The 13849-nt window shown below is 49.8% G+C and overlaps 1 long non-coding RNA gene across 2 annotated transcripts; it reads right to left on the reverse strand.

The window, feature by feature from the left end:
- Positions 1–3667: 3667 nt before the first annotated feature.
- LOC122168972 lies at positions 3668–13237 on the reverse strand. 2 transcript variants are annotated; one of them, XR_006171435.1, is made up of 3 exons: positions 13156–13237; positions 9016–9211; positions 3668–4498 (listed from the first exon to the last, which is right to left on the reverse strand). It is a non-coding gene; the product is annotated as an uncharacterized LOC122168972 (long non-coding RNA). The 2 variants fall into 2 exon arrangements; XR_006171434.1 differs by lacking the exon at positions 3668–4498 and adding an exon at positions 4949–5842.
- Between the last annotated feature and the right edge of the window lie 612 nt (positions 13238–13849).

Here is a 13849-nt window from a genome sequence, read left to right on the forward strand (position 1 = left end):
CTTGAAGATTTGTAGACTTTGCCTGAACAAGACCCTCAGCAAAGTAGTGTTGCAGTTGAGCCTGAGTCATAGAATCATATCATAGAATCATATCATAGAATCATTGCATGGCTTTGGTTGGAGGGGACCCCAAAGACCATCCGGTCCCAACCCCCTGCCATGGGCTGGGTGCCAACCAGCAGGTCAGGCTGCCCAAGGCCCCATCCAGCCCGGCCTTGAATGCCTCCAGGGATGGGGCACAAGTCATGTTGTGGGCTTTCAGTCCGTATGCCAGCTGTGATGGAGCACACCAGGAGCGATGTCCTTGTGTGGAGCAGTGCCAGAGTCATGTCAGGTGAACAAAACCTGCTGCTTCTACACATCTTAAAGTGGTTCAGGGAAGAAGGTGAATGCGTATGAGTTACAGAGGAACCGAGTTCCTCCAGTCCCTGCTTTCTCTTTCTACCTCAATAGAAATAGACTACAGCTGCAGCATCTCTTCGGTCGGAAAGTAGCTTGGATTTTTTTCCATCTCACAAATATCTTGCTAGGGCTGGACTTGTTCTGATGGTGATTTAACAGTGGTTAATGCGCACACTGCTGCAGAACCGACATGTGTGCTGTGTCCTTCATACAGTAACTGGTGGCTTGCCAGGAAAGGGAGATGTACGTGTCTCTCAGTCAGACTGCAGCTAACCTCATCGCACAACACAAGCTCCATGTCCCAGACAAGTTACCTACAGCTCAAGTCACTTCATTGGCGAGTTATTTTTGCAGCACCTTTTCTTTAACCATTGGGATTGACCACATACCTGCCTCCTTCCTCTTTGTGCTAACCCACGCATCGCGCTGCCCACAGAGACACATCTACACAGCATCTCATTTCCCCATGCAGAACCACCCTGGGAGGCTGTGGAAGTCTCTCTCCTGCTTGTTTGACACGTGGGCAAGCCCAAATGGGCTGAGCTCCTAGCTTTTCCTCTCCAGACTGCAACACACAGCGTCTCCCATGGCAAAGCTTTCCAGAAACGTTGCTACTCCAATTCAAGTGTCTGCAGAGCCATCCCTGGCCCAAGTCACATCACTCTGCAGCCACTTGTGCTCTTCTGCACCCAGGGGAGCTATTTTAAAAAGACCAGTTCCTCCCACTCAATAAGGAAGGGAACGAGTGTTTCTTCTAAATCTCAAAGCTAATTCTTGAAAAATAAAACAAGGGAAAACTACCCTGGCTGCAGTCCCACCAGACCAGGGCACGAGGCATCACTTCGTCATGCTGAAATCCAAACAGTTCTCAAGCTGCCAGGTTCAAGTGGTTGGACTTTTTAACTGCCCTCCAGCTGCTCCCCTCCATGGAGGTGCTGCTCCCTGCACCTTGCCTGGACTCACCCCGTGCTGGTGCTGGTGTTGCACAACAGCAAGCCGGTGCTGAACAGCAGCCTGGCTCTGTAGCTGGTATCAGTTAGTGTGTGCAGAGACTAAAAATAGAGACCCTCCGCTCTCGCAATGACTCAGAGATGCAGAAGGGAAACCCGCAGGCTCTGTGCCTGGCTGTCCCTTGGGCTGATTGAAAAGTTGTCATCTAAAACTTTGTTTTGACACAAAACGGCTTTTTTTGCAAAACAAGCCAGCCAAAAAAACAAACCTCATCTCTCATCACCAAAGCTGCTGGGAAGACTTCTCATTTTGTCTAAGTTTAGAAGACATCTTGGCCAAAAATGTACAACACTACTTTTTTTTTTTTGTAATTTAGTTGGCAACTCCACCCAAACTATTTGCCTGCTAAGCTCTTTCTTGGGGACTTTTGTGAGCACATGGAATGACAGCACAAGTGAGAGATGTGAAAGTCCCCCAAAACTTTCATGGGAAATATAGAATTCTTTCCAGGCAGCTCTAACTTCATCCCAGGAAGAAAATCTATCTGCTGGCTTCGATGAACACCCATGGGTGTGATCCTTTGGTCCTTTAGCTCCCTCTATCTTGCCCCTGGCTCAGAGGTACTGATGGGCAGGTTCTGGCCATGCCGTGGGTGATGGTGTTCTGGAGACTGAGATTCCAGATGGGGAAAAAAAGGAGAACTGGGATCGTGTGGGGAGCATCACTTCGTCCATATGCAGAGCGGGCCCTAATCCCTGTCCCTGTGCTCATCTCCAGGTCATTTGGTCTAGCGGTCGAGCAGTGGGGCAGGAGGTTGTGTCTCTGCCCTTGGAGGTACTCAGAGCTCAGAAGGACTAGAGGTTGGACTAAAGACTTACAGAGATCCTTGCTAGCCTTAATTTTTCCAGCACTCCAGGTTCTCATGGCTAGCAGAGTCAAGCAGGGATACGGTGGGCTCGTGAAAGTGGTGCTGAGCCCATTAGCTGAGCAGCAGAGGGGTCACAGCACCAGGCATTAACCCTACCTGCTCTCCAGGCCTCCTCTGCTTTCAGCCCCAGTTGGACTCATTTTGTCCTTCCTTGTTTGGAGGGGGGGGGAAAGTGGCTGAGCTGAAATGCTCTACACAAGAGTCACAGCTCCAGGACAAAAGCACCTTGTTCACAAGGCGTTCCCAAGCCACGCTGCCAACTCCACCTCTGCAGAGAGCTTGGGCACCAAGCCAGGCTCTTCCTTTCCATACCCAGTCCCCAGCAACTGAGATGGGACAGCCCATGTTGGACTGTGGCCGTGAGGGTGCTTCCTCATTGCACGAACAAGGCTGTGAAGGTGCAACTCCACTGACTTGTGAAGGCCTGGATGCTGCACACTGTGGAATCCAGGCTCCAAACAGAACTGCTGCCTCAGGTGGTTTGCTTGGTGTCAGCAATCAAGCATGCACTGATAGCAGAACGGTAGCACGTAGGGTGTCTCATCCTGCATTGCATGGACCCTGAAAGCATCCTCACTGCCTTCTCTCTGAGGGGTTGGAGTTTCATGCTGGAAGCATGATCTGTAGGGGTGACTGCAAGCAGGATCCTGTCTCAGCCCAGCTCAGCACCACAGCTGGGAGGAATCTGTGGCTGGGGATGAGCGGTGGCACTGCCCTGGGCTGCCTGCATGCAGCTCAGAAAGCACAGCTGCAGCCACAGCTGGAGCACGACACCAGCTGCCACAGGAAAACAGGCATGTCTCTGTGCCTTGTATAGGGCAAGGGGAGCCAGGGAAAGTTCAAGAGCAGGTCAAGAAGACAGCGTGATCCCCAGCACTGCACATAGGTTACAGGTGTCCCCTCGTGGCAGCAGTCACTGCTCCCATGGCTTTGGTATGGGCTTTGTCATCTCCTGCTGAGCCTCAGCAAGTCCTTCGGGAAGTGATGGGCTTGTCTCTGAGCTGGTACTGCAGCAAACATTACACAGATGCAAGAGATAATTCACTTCTAACTTAGTCCCCAGGACTGCGTCCTAACCAGGACTTTGAGCATTTGTTCCAAGCCATGCCTCCATCTGTGGATGCCCCCCACAGCAGCAGGTCAGGAGACGTCCCTGGGCCCCACACACCTCTCCCTGCAGACTGGTTGTCACACAGAGAAGCAAGACCCATTCCCTGCCCTGGATGGAAAGACCACAACCCGACAGCCTGTGGACACTGTGGACCGATAAACATTTCCTTCTTCACAAAGCAGAGAGGACTGAGAGTCTCCCACCCCATTGCTCTGCACACCCACAGCAGGACAAAGGCACTGCACAGCTCTGCAGCCAGGGAATACAGCCCCCAAACATTTTTATTCAGCGCAAAAAGCCATGTCCTATTTCCTACAGCCACCTCTGGCATTTCCACCAATACCACATTCACTGTGAGAAAAGTCTCTCTCTGTTAATACTGATACTTGAGTTGGTGGAAAACACTGGGAGGTTTTCCCCTGTGAGATATAACAGCTCTGTTTTGATCTGAATCAAGATTTTAATTTTATTCTGCAAGATTTTGGAACTTTACCTCCCCATATCCAGGCTGTTTTCCCTTCCAATCTGCCATCTCCCCAGGTTCACTGTCTGAAATTCATCAGTACAAGGCAGGATTCAGATTCCAAGCACTGCCAGCTGCGTTTTAAATACTGCATTTTTGCTGAGTTACAAATAACAAGAGTGGATGTGTGAGAGTCTTCTCCAAAACACAGCCCATCGTGATCGTGGTGAATAACAGTGCAGAAATGTCACTGCTCCCACACGCCAGCCCATCATTAAATGCTTCCACTTTCTTCAGTGAAACGACAGAGCATTCATTGATGCTCCCAGTGCTTCACCATGCACTCCATCTTCATCTGCCTCAAAGCACCAGCTTGGTGCAGGATGCAGAAGTGTCCCTGTCAGATCAGCATCTCTGCCTGAAACACACTTGTGAAAGGTGAGAACACGATGCCAGCAGAGTGCATTGCTCCCTCTGCAATCTCCATGGGTCTGATTAATGATAACGTTGTAGAAATTAGGCTGTGTGCTCTGTGTGCTCTTTGGCTTTGTTGTTTTGGTGGAGGGGCTTCCATTTTTTTCTTTTTAAATAACTAACAGCAGGAGCTTCTGGGCACTGGCTCATGAATGTATTCTTCCTGGGTCTGAAAAAAACACTCCAACAGTGTGAGAGATAAAAGAGGAGAGCAATGAGTAACACCTACAGAAGGTCTTATGGGTGTAAGTTAGGAGACAACTATTTCTATTCACAGGAAACCAGGATGTTGCAGGGAAGAACTTTGGTAGGAACCTTTGGCTTCTGCCAAGCAGCTGATGACAGCTTCCTGTGGCTGTTCACCAGATCTCAAAGTGACCCCACATGCAGCATCCCCATCAGGACCAGCAGATAAGCCCACTCCCTCTCCTAAAAATGCCCCAAGAAGCTCAGAAGCTCTGATTGGTGTCTCTGAAGCCATAGAATCACAGAATGGGTTGGAAGGGACCTCAAGGATCACCAAGTTCCAACCACAGGTAGGGCCACCAACCTCCAGGCTGCCCAGGGCTCCATCCAACCTGGTTGAACACCTCCAGGGTTGGAGCACCCACAGCCCCTCTGTACAGCCTGTTCCTGCACCTCAACACTCTCTCTGTGAAGAACTTCCCTTCTGTGCATGGCTTCCCCACTGGCCCATTGAGCTTACAATCCCAAAAGCCTTCGAGTGCTGCTCACTAGTGCAACAGTGCCAGTCCTCCATTCTACTCTTTCTATACCAATGCCACTAGCAGAGAAGAAATGTGATTGCATCAGCACAGAGAAGCTGAGATGAAGAAGTCTGTGGCCACACAGACTGGACAAGCAACAGTATTATTTGGCAACGGTCACATTCTGGCACTGAGTTTTACTGGCTCTACCATTTCCAAGACCTGCACTTCCATCCATAGGCGACTCATGCATTTAGTAATTGCACTGGTGGCAAAGGCCCAGCCTCCAGGATGTTGGTTCAGACACCCAAACACTCAGCCACTTCCTGTTTGGATGTGCTAAAATTATTTACATCGCTGACAGAGTGGTGTTGGTCGAGGGAAACAAAGCGTTATTGTAGAGGAGGCTGAGAGCCACGTTGTGTACCCATGCACAATGGAAAAAAAGCAGAACAAACTGTCTCTACCTCCACGTCCCAAGAGCAGCACACACACAAGTTATACATCTCTGCCCTTAAGGCACTGGGTAGTGACTATGTCTGAAAGCCGGGCTGAGTTTTTGTCTCATCACCTCTCTGTATGAAACATCTGGCCCTTAATTTGCAAAAGCCAGTGCTGCTGCTGAGTGAAAGGGCAGAATGATCCCGCTTGGGCTGACTGCTTCTGGGGAGAGTGGTGATGGAGGGAGGATGATACCCAGGGGAGCAGTCAGAACTCCTTGCTGATGAGCTGCAAATGCTGACACATCGTTTGCCCATTCAGCTGTACCGGGCTGTGCACGTGGACAACGCTTCCGTGGCTGCTCCCTTTGGAGAAGAGAGATCAAGAAAAACTTACAGAGTCTTTCTGAGGAATCATCCCTTCCATCCACAGGACCTGAATATCTGATAACGCCCCAAATATCTGACTCAGGGCCCACACCTTCCCTAACCCCCAGATTCACACCAAAAACATCAGACCCACCCTTCCATCTCTTCAAGCACAGGGTTGCCCTGGAAGCTTCACATCCCACCTCCAAAATATGAACAATTTGGCCTTTCTTCTGTTTTTTCAAACCCTTACGAATCTATTCCCAGTGTCTAGGAAGGCTGATGAGTCAAGAGCCTTTCCCCCCAGTGTCTGGACCAGGGATGTTTATGACACAGTTGCAGATGGATTTACCTAGACCGCCTTCTGTTAAACTGAGATGCCATTACACACGCAGATCAGGATCTGCAAAAGTGACTGGAGATCTTGCTGCCTTGGCTTTTCATGCCCTCCTCAAAAAAAAGAACAGCTGAGCACCTAAAAACGAAGGCAACCACGTTTCTCTGTCCCTCTGAGAAAAGCCTTTACCAGAGGGCATTTTCCAAGCCCAAATCAGGCGAGTGCACAGCATAACCTAAGGAGTAAAGGCAAATCACAAACAGCAAATCAAAAAAGTAGGCTTTGAGTCACCCCCAGTAACAGAGGCTGTCAGAATTTAGGTCACAATTACATTGCTTTTGTAGGCGCAAGAATGTAATCTGCTGCCCACCTCGGTGGCTGTGTTGAGACAGCAAAGGCAAACGAGTCAAAAATAGTCACAATCTTATTTTTTTGACACCACATTTAGTAGTGTTGGGATATCTGTTGTGGCAGAGCAAACTTGCAAAGCCACAAGCTAGGCATGGCTGCCCTATAGTGAAGTTGAAAATTGATTCTTGCAATGTATTTTAAACCTCAGGTTCGCAGTTTATGGCATCTCAGAGTACTCCACATTTGAATGTACTTTTTGGTTTTATCATCAGACAGCAACCTGCCAGGCAAGCAGTGATCATAAAGAAAACCCCATTTGTGTTCCTGCAGAACTCCCATCTGCTCTGCTCATTTGCTTGTTTGAGTTTGACACATTCCCCTTCTGCCTGCAGGATAGTCACAGCATTTCGTAACCCTGAAGGAGCTTATATTGCCCTTATCCACCTGCAGTGCCCTTCACAGCTCTTATCCACACCCACAGAACAACATGACAAGCAGCTCTACCAGCCAAGAGCCTTTCTTCCAGCAACTTCCTCTTCATTCCATCAGTCTGGGGGCTGCACCATCCTAAGCACTATCACATCCCTACCCAGCAGGTTCAAAACCCAGGAGCCAGGTCAAGCAGTTAAGCCAAGCACTGGCTGTGCAGAGCTCCTTTGCTCAAGACAGCAGAGAGAAGCCAATAGGACCCACAGCTCCCCAGGGCCTGCTGCTGTTGCCATCCACTGCCAAATCTTGGCTGTTTGCATGAATAGGAAAGGAAAACCAAGCGAAGCCTGAGAGCAGCAGCTCACAAGCAGGAAAGTCTCTGCATGGCATTCACTGTGCTTTCAGCTCTGCTGCAGTGCTCACAGGACCCGCTGATGTGGAGCAGCCTGGCAGCCCAACTTGAGAAAAGTTTGGGAAAGGAACTGGGCTTGGGCAGGGGATCCAAACATTTGGAGCTGTTTGCTGAAAGAACGTGCAAATAACAGCGACTGAGTAAGAAATGTAGTAATTATGCAGCGTGTTGATTAGAGAGAAAGAGGTTATCAATCCATTAGACAGGGCCAGCAAAGACCCCAGTAAAGCACTGGGGAGATGCAGTGGGGACAAAGCTGCACATATAGCCACTCTGAAATCCAACAAGTCCAGGGCTGAGGAGCAATGCAAGGCATCCCATCCTGCTCAGGCCCAGGCGCCACGTGCAGGAGTGTGCAGAAAACCCAGTCCTCCCATAAGAACACATCCAGAGGCCAACGCACTGCCAGCCCTTGGCTCTGGCAGATATTGCAGTGTTACCCCCCACTTGGCCAGAGCACGGGCAGATTAGTGCTGCTGGGCCTGCCCGGTTAATCTGTGCTCAGTATCTTTATCCTTCCTGCCTAAAGATATCCTCCCTCCTGTTCACCTGCACCCACCAGCTGGGGGGAGCAGGAGAGACCACGAGCCTGGGGCATCCCCACAGCACCTCAGCCATGGGGCTTCATTAACGTGTGCACAGGCAGAGGGGCAGCAAGCAGCCCCCAGTCCTGATCCCACAGAGAGGGACTGCAGGCTCCTTCATAGAATCATAGAACCACAGAATCACAAAATGGTTTGGATTGGAAGGGACCTTTAAGATCATCTGGTTCCAACCCACTGCTATAAGCAGAGACATCTCCCTCTAGCCCAGGTTGCTCACAGCAGCATCCAGCCTGGCTTTGAATGCTTCCAGAGATGGGGCAAACATGACCTCTTGATGCAGCCCAGGGTATGGCTGGCCTTCTGGGCTGCAAGTGCACATTACTGGCTCACGTTGAGTCTTTCATTAACCAACATCCCCAAATCCTTCTCCTCAAGCCATTCTCTGCCCAACCTGTATCTGTGCTTGGGCTTCCTGGCACCAGGCTGCTTTCAGGGAGGGATTGCTCTGCTCTGCTTTGCCAGGCTGGGTGGGTTCCGGGCAGCCTAAATTGGTGGCTGATCTAGTGATTGACAACCATGCCTGTGGAGGTTGGAGCTAGACGCTCATTGAGGTCCTTTCCAACCAACCACTCTGTGAATCTCCAACAGCATCAGATGGAAAAAGAAGAGCTGTTGGGTGGCAGTGATGGGCTGACCTGGGCAGAGCAGCATGGGGAGATGTGGAAGGGCCACTGCAGAGCCATGTCTCAGAGCTGGTGTAGATGAAGGACATGGGTCCTGCAGCAGGCTGCTGGCCTTCCTCACCTTCAGAGGCACCGTGTCCAGTGCAGAGCCACTTCTGTCCCTCCCACACAGCCAAAGCCCAGGGCAATGCTGCTCTCCAAGGATGTCATGTCAAGTATTGCACCTGAGCACCAACTCTGCTGAAAAGAGCTGGAGAAGCACCTCCAGTCATGGAGCACTTTTTGCTGAGAGAGGAGCAATCCCAGTTCTCCCTGCCATCAGGGTGGTATTTTAGGAAATCCCTGTTCAGCTTTCCAGGCACATCATCTGCTTAAATACTGACCCCTCTCCCATGCATGTGCTCTGTACCCACCTGTGCTCTCCATTCATTTTGCAGCTGGTGGAGCTGAGATGTACTCAAGGTTCACTTCCTGATGTGCTTAAGGAAAAGCAACATAGGTTGCCTGGGTTTGTCAGGAGAACTAAAAACTGGAAAAAAAATGGGTACTCAGACTTTCTGGAAACCAAAATGTCAGTGTCCTCTAAGAATTCCTTCCTGGATTCGTTTCCTGGTGGAAGAAAGCAATAATAAAATCCACATGTAATGTATTCAAAAGAGAATAACCCATAAAGCTGAGTAAAATAAATCAAAGATCCTGTAACAAAACTCTTGCAACTCCTCCAGACAATTCTCATCTTTCATTTCCTTTTCATCTCCTTACAGAACAGTAACATTCTTGCAAAAGATTCCTGTCCACTCAAATTTGCATTTTTGACTTCAATTAAATAAAACGGTTGATGAGAGGAAACAACACAAGTTTAGAAGAGCTTAGTGGAGACTGCTTGTTGCAGCCATTTCATTTCAGGCCATTTCACATCAGGGATTCACACATCCTCTCCTCTCTCAGGAATACTTTAATTTGGTTCTCTCTCACTCTTTTCTCCTCCGCTTCCAAAGCCAATCTCTTCCAGCCTGACAGGATGCAGCTGGTCTTTGTGTTAAGGTAAACTTGAAGAAAAGCCTATTTAGCTTATGCTCGGGGACAATCTGAGGGATTTGTGCAATTTGAGTTCCGTTTGAGCTACCAGAGATATGGCAATTAGAGCCAGACAAACTGGGAAGGGGCTGCAGGTCCCCATCGCTGCCCCTGTGCATCTGCTGGGAGATAATCCAATGTGTGCACGGGGCGAGAGACTCTGCTCCCATGAGAATCCACATGCCTGCAGCTCTTCTGGGGAAGAAGAGGGTTGGAAGGGGACGTGAAGAGCTTTAGCTTGAGGGTTCAGGAGAGGCGAGCCTGCTCCAGAGAAGAGAAACCAAGGCAGGGAATGGTAAGCAGAAAACCAGGAGGACAAGAATAACCAGGGCTTCTGCACCAGCCCCTGAGCCTTGCAAGCACACAGTGAGCACCCAGCCCAGGGATTTATTGGAAGTAACGAGGCAACTGGTAGCAGTGCTGCTGCTTGCAGCTCCAGCAGCGTGGGGTGTGCTTTGCTGGTGTGTCTGCTGCTGGAAAAGCCTGGCGGAGATGCCTGCTCCCTGCAGAGCAATGGGAAGGGGCTCTGCCCCAAATCTGAGTGCTCCCAGACTCCCCGGGTAGCACAGAGAATGCACATCTGAACATCTCTACTGGTCTCACCACCAACTCAGAGAGCACTGATATCATACGACAAACAAAGAGCTGGCCTGGCTCTCACACCTCAATTAGAGATACGTGACCCTCTAATTAACTCCTGGTCATGACTGTATATTTCTGTTGAGTTACCAGCAATTTTTGAGAGAAACTCCTCAAATCACCAGTATGGTGGAGCTGAGATGGGTATGGGGCCATCCATACCTCAAGCATCGTATGAAAACCAGAGAGGAGATGAGGAAGCCAAGCTCTCCAGCTGAGCTTAACGGGGGAAGTCATCTCCAGAAAACAGCTCTGCTCCCAGCGTAGTGCCAACCTTCACTTCCAGCACAGGAGGATTTCTTGCACCATAGCCTTTTCCCTGTCTTTGTGGTGCAACCAGACAGACCTGCATGTAGGTCACTGCCTTTGACACCCCTCCCATATGACATAAATGGCTTTGCTGACCCTAACGCTTCGGAGCTTATGGGTCCTGATCCCACTGGTGCTGGGACAGCTGTCCTGCTCATTTCCTGCTGGCAGGGTCAAGTGAGAAAAGCAGCATAGGAGTTTAGAGAGCAGAATGGCTCTGGGGCCTTATCCTGGCTCCCATCCGCCACAAGCAGAGCACAGCAGGGTGGCTGTGCCCTACACTTTCTGCAAGGCACCATCTCTGCTTCTTCCCTGGCTTCTCTGGAAGCAGGAAAGTCACACGTTGACCTATGAGCAAGTGCTGAGTGAGGGCTGGGCAACACACACTGACTGTGTCTGCCTGGAAGCCAACAGGTAAGTCAAGAATTTCCTCAGAACATGCCTCACACCTTGGAGTGCAGCGAGCCAATGCGTTGCAACACCTCCTACAAGCTCAGAAGACGCATTTTAAAAGTTCTTAGGATAGAAGCACTTCTAGGCCTGTTGCATAATCCAGATAAGCAGATAAGCCCGCAGTATTTGCACAACATTGTGTCCCTTCTTTGGCCTTGTTACTGGTCTCATTTTGCAGGGCTTAATTCAGAGGATCTGATAGATTGAGGACACCTTTCAGGTCATCTGTTCCCTGGGAGGTGGCTCTGACCCAGCTCTAGCGTTACAATGATGGGGACATCTTGCTGACAGCTGTACTTAATGCATTGCAAATCTGTCCCCCAAGACATTTATGAAATGGTGCTATGACACCTGCAGAAGGTACTTGGAGAGCTTTTCTTGGAAGGATGATGGCAATGCAATGCAATGCAATGCAATGCAATGCAAAACCACCGTGGGAAAAGAATCAGGACCTGCCAGAGACAAAACAACCTTTGCACAAACACAGATGTATGTGGGCTGGGTACATTCCCAATCAACTCTTGACTTGACCCAAAGGGCGCATGATGTGGGGGCTGAGCAGTAGCAGGTCTCAGGTGTCAAGGAAATGGATGGGGTACAAGCAGATGCATTTACTGAGCACAGACATCGTGTAGGGTCTGCTAGGAAGTATCCTGCTATGCTAATGGTCTTCTCTGGCACTTTTCAGAAAGCCTGAAGGGAAGTCAGAGCACAATCTTCACAGCAAATGACTGGCATCAGCTGGCCCTTCCTTTTGGTGGGCACAGGCTGCAATCTGCCAGCAGGCAGAGATGCATGAGATGCAGAGATGTCTGGCCAGCACACCAGGAACCACGCCATGCCAACCAGCTGGCCTTGCACTGTGTGTGTTCTGCAGGCAGGTCCGTGCCTCACAGCACAGATCCCTGTGAGAATGGCTCCTCTCTCCCTTACAGACTGCTTTGATTTGCTCCCAGGATTCAATCCTTTGGCTGTGTCCATTCAAAAATCCCCTCTGGGGTGCTCACAGCCACTGTGTGGGACTCGTATGGAAAACATGCATCACTGGCAGGAACATGGGGTCAAGGGACAGAGTGAGCAGAGCCAGCTCAGCCCTGCTCCCTGGGTGAGTCACTGCTATGCTGATTGTAGCAGCACTAAGAGGAAGAATGGATGCCAGGACCTGGGGAAGGGTTTTCCCTGCTGTGTTGCGTGCTGCTGCCAGGGATGGGGACCTTACACCTGCCCATAAAGGCACGTGTGCTGCCCTTTCCTCCTCCATGTTAGCCACGAACCACTGCTTCTAATTGCCTTGCTCCTCACTGCTCTGCTAGGCAGCAGAGCATATATTGGCTTTGCCAGGTGAATGGCTACAGCCTGGCCAAGAAGCTCCAGTGTTCATACCCCTGTCAGGATTGCTCCCATCCCCACATGGACCTCTTCCATTCTCCATAGGCATAATGTGTTCCTGGAGAGACATTTTGTCCTCTTCACCCAGCCTAGAACAGCACCAGCAGGAACCTGCAGAGATAAAGGAAGGCAGCCTGACTCATTTCTCAGGATGAGAGGAGGGAGCAAAACAGGGCTGCCTCATGTTATGGTGCAGATAGCTCCCCATTTTCCCCCAAAATCTCCTCCTAGGGGTGTAGCACCAAGTAGCCAAGCAAAGACTGGTCAGAGAAGAAAGGGAGGAGTTCCCTAAATGATGTAAAAGCCCTTCCATTCATTGCTCTTTTCAAAATCCATGCCTGGATTATTTTATTCTCAAATACTAATTTTGAATTTCCAGTCTTGAGCTGTCCAAATAGGGCCATGCTGGAATAGCAAAGACCATTTGTTTTCCTGAGGGGGAATCTAGGAATTTGTTTCTTTTCTTTCGACATCAGAAAGTCAGATGTTGGATTTCTGGGGGGAGAAGAGCAGGTGATTTTGTAGTATTGAAAGCACCAGGAAAGCACATTCCCATTGCCTCAGTCATATCAAAATAATCAAACATGCCTGTTTCATTCAAAGAGGTGAAAAAAATAAAAATAAAAAAGAAGAAGAAAAAAAACAGCAGGGAGAAAACATTCAGCCCCTGAAGTTTCAGTGCTCACCAGGGAGGGTCAGATGAAGCTCACAGTCTGCATGTGGGTCTTAACAAGTCCTGCAGGAAAACCAAGAAATGTCAGATGTGACCTTCCTGTCAAACCGAATGTGAAAAACAAGGAAGCCACGCTAGGCAGGCTTTTTAAGGAAGCAAAAAAGGACACAGCCCGTTTATTTTTCCTCTGCAGATCCTCTCTGAGGTCACTGTACTGTTGTAAACTATATCTCTGGCAGATAACAGAGTTTATTTCTGGCACTCTGCAGCATTAGCCCTGTGTAGGACTAAATTCATCCACAAGAGGAGCAGAGCCTTGGAAGACAAGCAATGAACCTGCAGTTGGCCACGGTCTGAGCATTTAATCACGGCCACGTGGTCCCAGCACACCCAGACCCCTAAGACACAGCATCCCCAGCAAACCCTGGGGGTTGAATCCCAATTTAAAAAGCCCAAATCTGTGCACAAAGGAGCCAGAGATTTGTTATTGCTTTCCTTTTCGAGGATCTAGTTTCCAGCCCACAAGCATGGCAGGGTGCTAAGATAGTCTTGTGGCAATTGCCCTCTACAGGATGCTCCTTTCCAAAGCCCCTGAGGCACATGGGCTCATTTCATGTTTTACAGGTTTCTCCCGAGCTGCGGGAGACCCATCCCATAGGAGACATCCAGAAGGGGATGTCTGAGTCACCTAAAGGAATCACACAGCA

This window comes from Centrocercus urophasianus, unplaced genomic scaffold, assembly GCF_019232065.1.
Source record: "Centrocercus urophasianus isolate 14NV4802_14NV808 unplaced genomic scaffold, USGS_Curo_1.0 seq_48, whole genome shotgun sequence".
Taxonomy (NCBI): Eukaryota; Metazoa; Chordata; class Aves; order Galliformes; family Phasianidae; genus Centrocercus; species Centrocercus urophasianus.